General features: G+C 53.6%; 1 protein-coding gene across 6 annotated transcripts in view; it reads right to left on the reverse strand.

Moving 5' to 3' along the window:
• Window positions 1-13,332, reverse strand: part of LINGO1 (leucine rich repeat and Ig domain containing 1) — a 95,470-nt gene that overhangs the window by 23,956 nt on the left and 58,182 nt on the right. The window lies entirely within an intron of this gene.

Genomic DNA, 13,332 nt, shown 5'->3' on the forward strand with positions numbered 1-13,332 from the left:
AAATTACTCACCAAGGGAGAGGATTGAATTACTTTGTGAGATGTGGGATTAAAACGCTTTGCAGGTGGCGGGCTCAAAATAGACCTTCACACAGAAGGCAGGATTAAATTATTCTATGGCTGACCAGAAGGAGGAAAAAAAAACAACCCCAAACAACAAACCCAAACCGCTGTACTCTGGAGGAAGCCATATTAAATTATTTCTGGATATTAAATTGCACTGGATCCCGGTGCTCAGAGCAGACCATCTGCTTGGTGCAAGGTGTGCAGACACCCCACGTGCTGGTACCCAACCTGATGCCTGGATATCCTGCTGGGCTCTGCTCCCCTGCAAAGGGGATTCCTGTGGGGGTTGGGGGAGACCAGGCCACCCATGGACCCCAGGACATCCCCATGTCACTGAGCTGGGTTGTAATTCACTCTCTTTAGGGAGGTTTTGCCTTATTTTCATGCTTGCATAGATGCCTACAGCACCGCTGGGGCTCCATTGGATGGTGGAACTGCTGCCCTCCTGCTGTCCCTGCTCTCTACCACAGGGACAAATTGCTATTTGCAACATGCCTTGGTATTTTTTTATGCTGATTTCTTTTGGAGGTGCCACTGCTGAGATATTGAGAGAGAGAAAGAGAAAGGAGCGTTTTTAGGATAATCTTAAAAGCAGAAAAAATTATTACATGTCAACAACGAAAGGGGAGTTTAAAAGGCTCCCAGGTGGGCTGCAGAATTAAATGTTTGGAGGCTTTTTTTTCCCCTGGCGAGGCAAGGAATGGCAACATCACCATAGAAACAACGGGGCAGATGCGGGGATGGCGCAGGGCATGATGCTGCAGGCGGGGATCCCACGTCAGAGTGGGGCTGGAATGGGGACTTCCATAGGGGGGTGGGGAGGCTCAGTGCTGGGGATGCTAAATGGCACCTGGCATTGATGAGTGCCAAGTGCTGAGGGCTGCTGGAAGCTGGGAATCAGCACAGGCATCCAAGGGTTAATGGGGCATTAGATGTGAGAGGGGATCCTGCCCCTCTGCTCTGCCCTGTGACATGAACTGGAGCACTGCATCCAGATGTGAAGTCCTTAGCACAGGAGAGACACGGAGCTGTTGGAGCATGTCCAGAGGAGGGCCACGAAAATGCTCCAAGGGATGGAACACCACCCTGTGAGGGCAGGCTGAGAGATGGGGCTGTGCAGTCCCAGGAGGAGAAGGCTCTGGGGAGAGCTGAGAGCCACTTTCAGTATCTATAGGGGCTGTGAGGATGGATGGATGGATGGATGGATGGATGGATGGATGGATGGATGGATGGATGGATGGATGGATGGATGGATGGAACAGGGAAGGGAGGGAGGGAGGCAGGGACGGGAGGGAGGCAGGGAGGCAGGGAGGCAGGGAGGGAGGCAGGGAGGCAGGAAGGAAGGAAGGAAGGAAGGAAGGAAGGAAGGAAGGAAGGAAGGAAGGAAGGAAGGAAGGAAGGAAGGAAGGAAGGAAGGAAGGAAGGAAGGAAGGAAGGAAGGAAGGAAGGAAGGAAGGAAGGAAGGAAGGAAGGAAGGAAGGAAGGAAGGAAGGAAGGAAGGAAGGAAGGAAGGAAGGAAGGAAGGAAGGAAGGAAGGAAGGAAGGAAGGAAGGAAGGAAGGAAGGAAGGAAGGAAGGAAGGAAGGAAGGAAGGAAGGAAGGAAAGAAGGAAGGAAGGAAGAAGGGAGAGAGGGAGGGAGGGAGGGAGGGAGGGAGGGAGGGAGGGAGGGAAGGAAGGAGGGAGGAAAGGAAGGAGGGAGGAAGGATGGATGCAAGGATGGAAGGATGGAAATATGCAAGAATCAAAGAAAAATGCAAGGAGGGATGGATGGAAAGGAGGACGGATGGATGCTACTGTTGGGAGGCAGCAGGAAGGCTCCCCTTGGCCCAGGATTTACGGCAAAGCTGCAGAGCAATTGCCAGCAGCCACCAGCCTTGAACATGGTAGTGCAGAGGACTCTGGAGCAACACCAAACCAGTGCCACAAAGTGCTGGCAGCATCTCACTGGCCTATTTGTCAGCACCATGGGAGCAGAAGATTGGAGGGGCTAGCAGGGACACCCTCCCAACCCCAGCACACAAAGAGGGAGGGGACTTGCTGCCCTGCTGCCCACTCAGCCACTCGCCCACTCAGCTCAGAGGGCTTTTTCTTTTTTTATTGTGGGCAAACAAAGTGGAAAATGAATTCCTTTAGATAGCAAATGAGTTTAACAGAAATGGTGATGGAGTGACACTGTGCTGGGAATGTTAATCCGGCACCGATGCAGCCGGACTCTCAAGCAGGGCAGAGTGGGAGGGGAAAGGGTGCACATGTGAGCACGGACATCAGGTCAGTGCTGGGCAGGGCACACCTTAATAGGGGGCACAAAGAGGGATGGGGCCCTCCTTTGTGGCCCTGGGCACTGAGCAGGGACTCGGACTGGGAGGAGCAAAGCATGGTGGGCAGGGACAGGGCTGGAGCAGGCTGTGGCTGGGTGCTGGCATGCAGTAGGGCAGCACGCAACACAAGCTGCTGCTGCTCCTGCTGCTTTCCTCTCTGCTCAGAGTCACCAGGAGAAGCCCACGCTTCTGCTGCCAGAGCATATTTGATTCTTCTGCTAACCTGACCTTATTTAGTTCATTATAAGCCCCCAGGACATCACAACTGTAACTTAAAAGAAGAAAGGGAAAAAAAAGAATCCTAACAGAAACACAAACCTTTTCTCTGATCAATAGTGCAGGGAACTGGAAAAGGTATAATTCAATTTGTCAGCACGGAGTTATTAGTTACTGTGATGGAGCCCTTCTTCCCAGCCACGCTGCCCTCACCATCCCGGTGCTGTGTCCCTGCAGGGGGGCAACAGCTGTGCTGGGACACAGCCACCAAGTGCCAGTCAGCAGGGTGGCTGTGGGAGAGGGCAGAGCAAGGAGAGAGGCAGGGAAGGGTGTTTGATGGGGGTTCTTGCAGTGGAGCTGTGGTGATATTTCCTCTTCCTCCCACTGGCTTTGCAAGCACCATCCCCGCAACAAACATGGCATTGAGGGGTTGATGCACCATGGCCTCTCCTTGAAATGCCAGTGCCACTGCTCTGCCCAGGCATGCCAGTCCTGTGCCACTCACTGCTTTGGGATGCTGGTAAAGCCACATCCATCCTCATCAAGGACCCACTGGTCACTGTCCCTGGGCCTGCAGACAGAGATGCCCTCCACCCATCCATAGGGGACACCCCAGGGCTCTGCCTGTAGCAGCTTGTGGCCAGCAGGGATGGCAATGTGCCGGGTCACGCACAGCCTCCAGCCTTGGAGAAAATCAATTACCATGCCAAACAAGGGGCCGGGAGGCTTTGGGGAGCCTTATCACATGCCTTTGATTGTAACCTAGCCTGAAATTACCTCCCGGTGCTCCTGAGGCTCACAGAAAGCAGCGGGGGGAGAGGTGCGACGATGCGCAGCCATGAATATCAAGTGGCTCCTGCATGCACCCATCCCTGGGCAAGATGTCCCCCGCAGCACCTGCTGTCCAGCCTCAGAGCCCTCTGTGGGGCACAGAGCCCCACATTGCATTGCAACCTGCTGAGCTGTGCAGTGCTGCCTGGAGCCACACAATAGGAGGCACTCCCTGCTCCTTCCCTGCTCTCCTCCCCCAACTTCCACACAGGGGAAGCCTCCAGATCGGCACCCAGAGATGTCTCTTTCCATTTGTTGATGTCGACAGGCGTATCACGCACACACACACACACACACATTCATTATTTAATCTACCTTTGAATCAGGCTAAATAGTTCTAACGATAATTACAGAGCGCTCGTATTTATAGCAAACCGTCGTGCACAATCTGCATCCACACGGGTAGTGCTGCCACCATCTATAAATACGGCCGGGGACGGTGTGGGAAGGCAGGCAATGCTCTGCTGGCACATGGTGCTATGCAGGGATGTCACTGGTAGCTCGGAGGCCTCCATCCCAAGCAGCACAGGGTGCTGGTGAGGCTGGGTGGGCACAGGGGAGTGTGTGCAGGGGAGGGCAGGGCTGCGTGCAGTGATGCTCCGGGCACTGCCTGTCCCACACATGCACACACTCAAATTAGGAGCGTTTCTATTGCATTACTGCCTGGAAATCTCATTGCAGTCATATCCCATTCAGCGAGATGCTGCACAGATACAGGACAAGAAACATTATTTTCTCTTTTTTTTTTTTTTCCTAGAGAGAAAAGCAGTGTTTCTCTGCATATTGGTTTAATGCAAACACAGCCAGCGGCGGAGCACGCTTGAGTAATGGCCCGTGACTGTGCCACTGAGCAGGGAGAGCTGGCAGCACCGTGCCCGTGCTCATTGCTTTTGAGGTCTCCTTGTGCCGCTGCGGTTTGCCCAGCACTGCTCTGCAGAGACCGACTGCAGGAGGAAGAGTCCAATCCCGGCCCTGCTTTTCTGCCATTTAGGGCTGCACATCTCACGTTTCCCATTGCTAATTTACAAGCAAATATTTGGCCATCTGGCAGCCCCGTCCATAGGGTGAGGTGCTGCTTGTGCTGCTGCAAGGGTGAGGGCAGCGCTCGCTCCCATCCCCACACACCGGGCAGCCCTTCTCAGCAGCACAGCATCCTCCTCCCGGCACGCTGCTCCCCACCATCTGCAAGGAGAGCTCTGCGAAGGGCACAGGGCTGCTAAATATAGCAGGGCAGCTCACAGACACGTAGCCAGGCTGGGAAGGCTTCTCCCAAAGTTACAGCTTTTGGGGCCACCTCCCTGCACGTGACGTCTCCCACATCCTCCACCACACCTGTGCTTTTCAGCCTCATTTCCTCCCCCTTTCCCTCTGTTCCATGTTCCTTTCTCAACACCACTCTTCACCTCTCCTTTTATACGCCATAGAGAAAGGCTCTGGCTGGTGCAAATGCTCACCCCATAGCCCAAAATTGCACACAGGAACATCACACCAGCTGAGGTTGGGATGGCCAGCACAGCCTCCCCTTTGTGCTCTGCCTTAAGCAGCATTTGGCTGAACCACTCCTTTGCCAGGTTGATCCCAACATACCTCTGCTCCCTGCAGGAGAAAGAGCCATCCAGTTGTGTCCTACCACAGCGAACAAACTAAGCAACGGGGAAAGAAAACAAGCACCCAGACACCTGGCCATGGACAGGCCTGGCATGGAGACAACCCTGCTGCTGCCCGGGTGTGAATTGTTAATAGAGCTGCTCCTGCAGCCTCCTCGTTGGGAGAGCACAGAAAGGGAAAACGCAACAACACAAAACACCTTTAACAATGAACTCTCGTGTTCAGCCAGACGTGAAAGACAGGAGAAGGGGGGAGAAATAGAGAGAGGAAACGAAGAGGGACAATAGAAGACAGAGTACTATTTCCTCTTCAAATATTTATTTTCAGGTCTGCCTTAGAGCACTGCTTATTGAGATATACAGCCTTGCTGCATGGCAGCTCAGAAGCTGCACTGCACGTGGGTATAGCCCTGCCTTGTCCTGCAGGCATCAGAATGGCTGGGAGCTGCCAGCAGCTCAGAGCCAGGCCTGTGGGGCAGCCCCACTTCCCTGTTTCACCTCCATCCATGCCCAGCACTGGGCATCTGTGGTGCCCATCTCCTCCAGGTGCTATGTGGGAGCCCAAAGCATGTGATCCATCTCCATCCCTCTGAACAAGGAACTCCCATTGGAGTGGGATCCCAGAGCTCAGCATCCCAAACACCTTTGAGATTGTGATGATTTCCCTGGGCAGCAGCAACTGCCCTGGAGGTGAGAGCTGCCCCGGGCAGCAGGGCTGAACGCAGCATCCAAGCAAGGCAGCAGAGAGCCCAGGGCTGCTAGGAGTGACACGGCTTGGAGGAGAGCCAGGGCTGCCATCCTGATCGCAGACAGCAATTAAGAAATTAAGCTATCAGAGAGGCTTTTTGGGAGGAGTGAGTGTCCGCGGCTTGGGCGGGTGCCAGAGTAGGTCAATAACATTTGTCCTTCCCCTCTCCGCTGCAGATGGAGATCTTTGTTCATGCTCCCAGGGCGGGCGCGCTGCTCCTTCCTCCCAGCACCACGGAGGGCATGGAGAGGGGAGTGCCAGGACTGCAGGGCCATGACGGAGGGGCAGAAATCCCCTGGAGAGGTCAGACCCAGCTAAACAGCTTCGCCTCCCCTGGGCCGGGTGTCACTCCCCAGCCTTGTGCCGGGTCGGGAACCACACACTGCACTCAGTGGGCATACACCCATCTCTCTCCTGCTGCAGCTCCTGGCCATGTATGTGTGTGCATGCTCCTGCACTAATTGCCCACACATCTGCACCTGCACCATGCCTGTGGCTGTGTGCGTGGCTCCCTCCCTGCTCTGGGCCTGAGAAATATTGATTTCCTTCCCCCCTGCAATATTTCGCTTGGTTGAGCAGATTTAGAATTGAAGAGTCAGGCTCTGCCTAGAGACCAGAACCATATTTAATTCCACGCTTTAAGAAGCCCTGGAGCAGGTTATTCTTATTTTAAACCACCAGTGCACTTAAAAGCCAGTGACATTCGGGGGGATGGGTCGGGAGTGGATGCAGGGTCCTACTGGGGCCAGAGCCATTCTACAGCCCCATTGCATCCCTGCAGGCCCTGCAGCTGCGGTTTGCAGCCCAGAGCTGGGCAGGAGCCATGAATCACAGCAGGGCAGTGTGGGCACTGGGTATGGGGAAGCAGCCCCAGAGGCTGCGGTGAGGCTGAGGACAGCTGCGGTACAAGGAGATGGAGCACCTACCGCAGCAGCCCGCGCATTAGCTGGTGTGGTCGGGCTGACACACGGCACCACCGGCTGCGGAGCAGTATTTTGACTGAAGCAGACAGGCAGGAGAATGAAAATGGATCCCTTTATCTCAGCCCGCTCACACGCCGTAACCGCTCTTGACATCTCTTCCCCAGCTCCGCTCCTCAGCGTGCAGTGAGCCTGGATGGCAGCGGGCAGGGATGGGAGGGCTGAAGGCTGGCTCTGCCCAAAGCCACACACCCCCACCTGGCAGCACCAGCAGTGCTCAGCCACAGCAGGACCCCCTGTTCCCAGCATGAGGCTGAGTGTGGAGCAGGGAGAGGAGCTCTGCAGCACAATTAGAGGTGGTAAAAGCCACGGCCAGGAAAACACATCCCTGTTAGCGTAATTGTTATGACTGCCATGATTTTTTTTCCTTATATTTGACAATTCGGTATGAATTAGCTTAACTAAAATGCATTCTGCTAAGTGCCATTGCATCTGAGAGGCAGAGGATGCACCCGTTTCCCTGAGGTAATGGTCACAGAGCTTTCCAACCAAAATTGCTCTTTCTAAGCAGTTACATCCTCAAGCAACCAGCTGACTGATGCCCTGGGACATGTTCCAGCTTTCCATTTTTTGGCCCCCAAAACAACCAACTCAGCAGCTGCCACCAACATGACACCCCATTCCCACCCCCCTGAGACCACCGGGCATCCCCTGCCAGCCCCATGGGTCCCCGTGCCATGCTTATAGCTGAGGACGTTGTGAGCATCGCAAGGTCACGATGGGAGACGGCTCCTGGTGGGGATGGCAGCACGCACAGACGCACACATACATGCGTGTCTCTTGCGCTTTGTATATTCATAGCCCAGGAGCTTAACCAGCACGCTACCAACAACGCATCAAATGAAGCAATTTGTCTCAGACAATTGCCGGAGCTGCCTCTGATGTCGCTGTCTCGCCACCGACGATAAGAGGCTCTTAAGTGTCCTGAAATTGTACTGCGAGTTCCCATCGCGCTCACCCCCGCCTCTGCCGCCTCTCCCCCGAGCTCCTGCCCATGTTTCTCCAGCAAAACACCCTCTTACGCAAATAAACATGCGGGGAAGCACAAAAGGCATTTTGTCTGGGCTTTCAATAGAGCCGTGCATTTCTCATTCAAATATGCAGCTATACCCTTCAGAGATCAAAGCGTACTGCCAGCAGCCCGAGCCTCCATCTCTCCCCATCCCCCTTGGGTTGGAACTGTCCCCCCCCCCCCCTCCATCACAGCAGCCGTAGACCCGGGGTGCCCACATCCCTGCTGTGCAAGGTGCCCGGTTGGAGACACGGGTTTGCTGTGTTATCCATGTGATGTACGAACCCGTGCAGGTTTTATAAGCCCCTCCTGACTCCAATCGAATTGTAATTCTAACCAGCCCTAAACTCATTTAAATCCTAATAAAAACACTGCCCCGCATTTGCATTCGTCGCTCGCCGGGCCCTGCGGCTGCTGTGAGCAGTGGTTCTGCAGAATGGATAACGCTCGGGATGCTGCACACCGGAGAGCACCAGGAACGTGCTGCGATGGCATCCCCTGTCCCCAGGCTGTGCCCAGCAGCCCCCCCCCAGCCCAGCCCTGCCCAGAGCTTCGTGCCTGGCTGCTCTCTGTGATGCCATGAACACAATCCCTTGAAACAGGGAGATGATGAGCCATACTCTCACAGCAATAGAATTACTAATTATTACGGAGATAAATGGGAATATCAATGATGAAAGTCGATATTATTGCCTCGTTTGTTCCCGTTAAAACTATCTGCGGATGAGGAGCCGCTCGGCCCAGGATGCGGCTGGAGCTGGAGCAGGAGCCACACTAAGGGCTCACAGTGCACAACCGCCTGCAAAGTGCTTTCCGAATCAGCTGCTCTCAGAGCTTTCATTGGCTTTGATTAATTCACAAAACCGGAGCTGCCTCCGCTCCAGCACCAGGCAAGGAGGGGCTCAGAGAGGGGAAGGTGCAACGTGGGTGTAGGCGATGAGTGGTGCAGCACGGCTGGGTGGGCTGAGCGCATTGCTTACACCCTCCCCAGCCACACCACGGTATGAAACCATGAGAGCTGTAACCCCACACTGGGGCTGCCATCGGGGAGACCCATCCAGGCGAGCTCCATGGCAATAGGGCTGCCTCATTCAGCACGTCTGCTCCCCTGCATGCTCTGAGTCAGAGCTGCTGATCTCAGTGGCAAGAGACTCTTTTTAAAGCGTTGTTAGCCTCACCAAGCTCACACAGCAAGGAGTGGTGAATGGGATGCTAATTCTGGAGCATGCTGGCAGTGCTGGGAGCACCTCCCGCAGCAGGAGGAGTGGTGACATGGGGTGTGTGTGGGGGGGTGCACCCTGGAGCAGATGCAGAGCACAAGGGATGTGCTTCTCACTCCTGATAATGCCCCAAAACCTCTGCTTCCCTTCCAAGCCCCAGTTCACTCCATCATGGCAAATGTTCATGGAACAAGCCAATCACAGAGCCCAACCCCCTCATCCCCAAACACCTGAATATGGCCATAACCTCCCCATGATGCAGCAGCCAGCCCAGCCTCAATCCATGCTGCTGCCTCCCTCCACATGCAATGACACTGATTGACCCTGGGCTCGCAGTTGGGCTCCATCCCCAGCTTACTTGAACAAATAAATAGTGGTGCAAGATACTAACATGTTCCTAAAAGAAAATCAATTAAACAGTGAAAATGTGAATGGCTTTATCAGCCCCCAGAGCAAGATGCTTGGAGAGAGATCTGGCTGAATTTGAGAGCCAGGTGGGGAGGTGTTGGAAAAGAAATTCAGGTGGGGGTTTTCTCATCCCTGCTGGGTGAGGGGCAGAGATGACTGGTAGGGGTTGGAGGCAGGAGGTGTGAAGACCTATAGGCTTTTCCCATAACCCCGATGCTGGAAATTTGCTTTAAATATGCAAATCTGTGACACGGTGGCTTAATGGAAAACCTGAGCTATTGCAAGTTTGTTCCTGTATCGCCAGAGCAGGAGGAGAGGGAGGGTTTTTTGAAGCATTTACAGCACACATTCAGAGAGGAAGAGAAACATCCCTCTGAAACCACACAGGTTCAAAGATTTGTTCCATTTAAACACTAAAAATTTATGCATTAAAAATCCACTCAGGTTCAGCTCTGCCTCAGAGCTGAGTAAAACCTGTGACCGCACCATCCGGCCCCATGGCATCAACCAGCCCCATGGCAACATCCAGCCCCATGGCATCAACCAACCCCATGGCGTAATCTGGCCCCATGGCACCAACCAGTCCCATGGCATCATCCAGCCCAATTGGCAACATCCAGCCCCATGGCATCAACCAACCCCATAACATCATCTGGCCCCATGGCACCATCCAGCCCTGCAGATGGTTGGTCCACAAGATGCTTAGTGGGGAGCACCAGCACCAGGGCCCCTATGCCAGCTCTGGGATGGGGCTGGATGAGGGGCTGTGCCCACCCCACTTTTGTCAACATGAATCTGCAGAGCCAGGAATAGCCATTTGCAGGCCCCTTTTGCATGCGAACATGAGGCAAGGTGAGGATGTGGAAACCTTTTTGCATGCACCAGGTTGATCCTATGCAGCCCGCTCTCTGCTTTGAGCAAAGAACATGATGCAGAGGGGAAATTACACATTGGTGGGCATGTGTTTGAGTAGGGCAGCCAGCTCTGCCTCTCTGCTTTGATCCCCTTCTCTCCAAGCCTGATGTGGATGTAGCCCCAGGTGACCCCATGCTGTGTGTCCCAGGCAGGGCACTGTGTCAACCTATTGGTGTCCCCTATGGGACGGAGAGCGGAGCACACTCCACCATCACGTTGTTTGGACAAAACCCGACGTGAACGCCACCCCCTCCCCAGCTCCGCCGTATAAAAGCTGCTTGAATCATCCTAATTTTCTCTTGTTTGTTTCATTAGGAAGCCGAGTTCTGCTCTTCACTGCTCTCTCTTTGTTCTCTCCCGAGGACTGACATCCTGGGAAATTGCCCGTGCCCAGCCAGCTCTGATGTTTGCCGTCTCACGCGGCGCTCGCATCAAGCTGACAGCTCACAGATTTCAACCCAGGATGGGGATGTACTGTACGAGCTGAAACCTGCTCCCATCCCTCCCGACAATCCCAGTGAGAAAGCTGGGAGGAGGCCAGGCCCTGTGGTCCCATTGGAGACACACCAGGGCACCCATGGGCTGCATACCCTGCTCAGGTGAAGGCAGGGTGTTGAGGAATGGCTGCCAGGGCCACTCCTCAGCTTTGCACTCATGTACTGTAGGAAAACGGTGCTGCAATTAGGGCTGTAAGCTGGCATTTAGAGGAGGCAAGCGGGAGGGAAATTAAAAAGCTGCGAACGCTTCGCCCCTCTCCCTCCCAAAACGGAGCTTAATCTTCGTCTGAGATGATATTTAAAAAGCTATAAATCAGGCTGCAAGGGAGAGGAAAACAAGGCTGCCCAAATTTAGGGACCTGCTGCTGGAAGAGCCAGGATGAACCGCTCGGGAGAAGCCATTTTCCAGTGGAAATGGAGCAGACCTGTGCTTAGCAGCGCATCGATCTGCTGACAGCTACCAGGACAGATTTGGGCCAGAGCACTGGGGAATCATTTGCAGCCATCTCTCAAGAAACACTCGCATGCAAAAGCCCTCTTATTAGCCCTGTTGTCATGCTGCCCGAGGTTGCACCGCACCCTGCAGCCTCCCACCACACAGCCTCACTGGGTGCCCTGGGGACTCACTGCCTGCACACAGCCCTTGGTTGGTGCTCTCCCTATGAGGGCAGTAGGTGAGCTGGGAGCCCCACATGCCCCCCCTAGAAGTGAAGTCTATCCTGCATCCATCTGTTGAGGAACCAGTGGTTCATTGCTTGCTGCCCTTATGCTCTATCTCTCCTTATGAATACTCATAGAGATCTTACTCCAAAAGCTGCTTCTGTGGAAGAAAAGCAGAAGCCAACCAGTGGGGATGTCACCTGCCCAGCTGCATCCCAAAGGACAGAGCTCTCCAGTGCCACTGAAGAGCTGCAGGAAGAGCTGATATCTGGGAAACAACCAATGTTCCACGTTCCCCCTCCTCCCCCACTTCTGCTATCATAGAATCACACACGACTTGCTTAAAAAAAAAGAGAGAGAAAAAAAAGTAAAAACATGCTTATGAATTTAATGTTTAAATAGCTCAAAATCTGTTTCTCTAGGAAGGAAAACAGCTCTCCCACCCCAACCTTCCCGTGGGCTGGGACACGCTCCTCAAGCTCACACCCACAGGCAGCACTCAGCCCCTCCGCAGCTGAAAGGGGGGTGGGAGAAGGGGGAGAGGGGCTGTTGGGTCCCCCAGCACAGCCCTGAGTGACCTGGGGGTCAGCTGGGGGAGAAAGCTGTGGGGAGAGCATTGGCTTGGAAGGGAGGATGGGGAGAAGTGGGATAAGTCTTCTTCCTCCTCCTCCTCCTCCTTCTCTTCCTCCCCATCCATGGGCAGCTTTCCACATGGAGGATCAATGCAGCCCCACTGTAACCGTGCCTCTGTTCCATTTTTAATTAATGAAAGAAAAAAAAAAAAAAAACAACTAATCATTGAATTAAACTTCTCATTACTCCAGCTGAATACTCGCTAAGTAAATTTAATTACTGTACGAATTGGGTTTCTCCCTGCCTGTTTCATTAGCTACTGATAAAGATGAAGGGCTGGGGGGGGGGGCTGGGGGAGAGAAGGAAAAAGAATGGGAGATGGGAACAACAAACAGCAAAGAGAAGGGCCAGGCAGGGAAAGGCACTGGAGCAGCAGCATGAAGCTCTTGCTCAGAAAACCCAAAGCACTGCATGGTACCCCATGTCACAGTACAGTAACCCCACTGCAAACCTCCTCCTTCAACCTCCCCCCAGCAGCAATGCCTTCTCAAGGAAAACAGAGCAGTTTTTGTTGTTGCTTTGTTCGCTTTCCCCCTCCAAATCAGTTTTGGTGGCCCAAAGCTGAGGAAAGAAAGAATTCCAGGTGAAGGAAACCATTTCTTTTCCCTTTGGATGAACTTTCAAACCTCAGCAATGATCTGGGGCTGAAGGAAGGGTGTTGTTTAGTCTGAAATGAAGCTCTCGTTTTGGTTTGTAGGTGGCTCCAACCCTCCCATCTCCTCCTACCCCCCCTCTAAACCACGCTGGGGGAAAAAAAAGGGGGAAGAAAAAAAAGAAAAGAAAAAAAAACCCTAGCAAAATTTCCAAATGAAATGTCATCTCCAAGCAGATGGCTGAAAGGTTTCGTTTGGAAAATGTCAAAATGAAACTTTTCAGCATTTCACTACTTCTTTTTTTTTTTTTTCCCTCCTCCTCCCCAGCCAAAACCGTCTTGCTAAATACAACCTGGATTCGTGAGTGGTTGCTGTTGACTGCAACCTGAATGATAAGGAGTGCAAGCTCTGTGCTCTTGGTGGGACCTCCCACGAGCCACAGTATTTTGCTTGCTGCGGTGAGGATGCACGTGGAGCAACCTGGAGAGGGAAACCTATGGCACAGGGCAGTATAGGGCAACATAGGACAGTACGGGGCAGTGTAGTGTCATAGAATCATAGAGTCACCAGAGGTTGGAAAAGAGCTCCAAGATCATCCAGTCCAACCACCCCTCTACAAGCAATATTTC

Source organism: Coturnix japonica, chromosome 14 (genome assembly GCF_054131305.1).
Source record: "Coturnix japonica strain WE chromosome 14, WE-NBRP24, whole genome shotgun sequence".
NCBI lineage: Eukaryota > Metazoa > Chordata > Aves > Galliformes > Phasianidae > Coturnix > Coturnix japonica.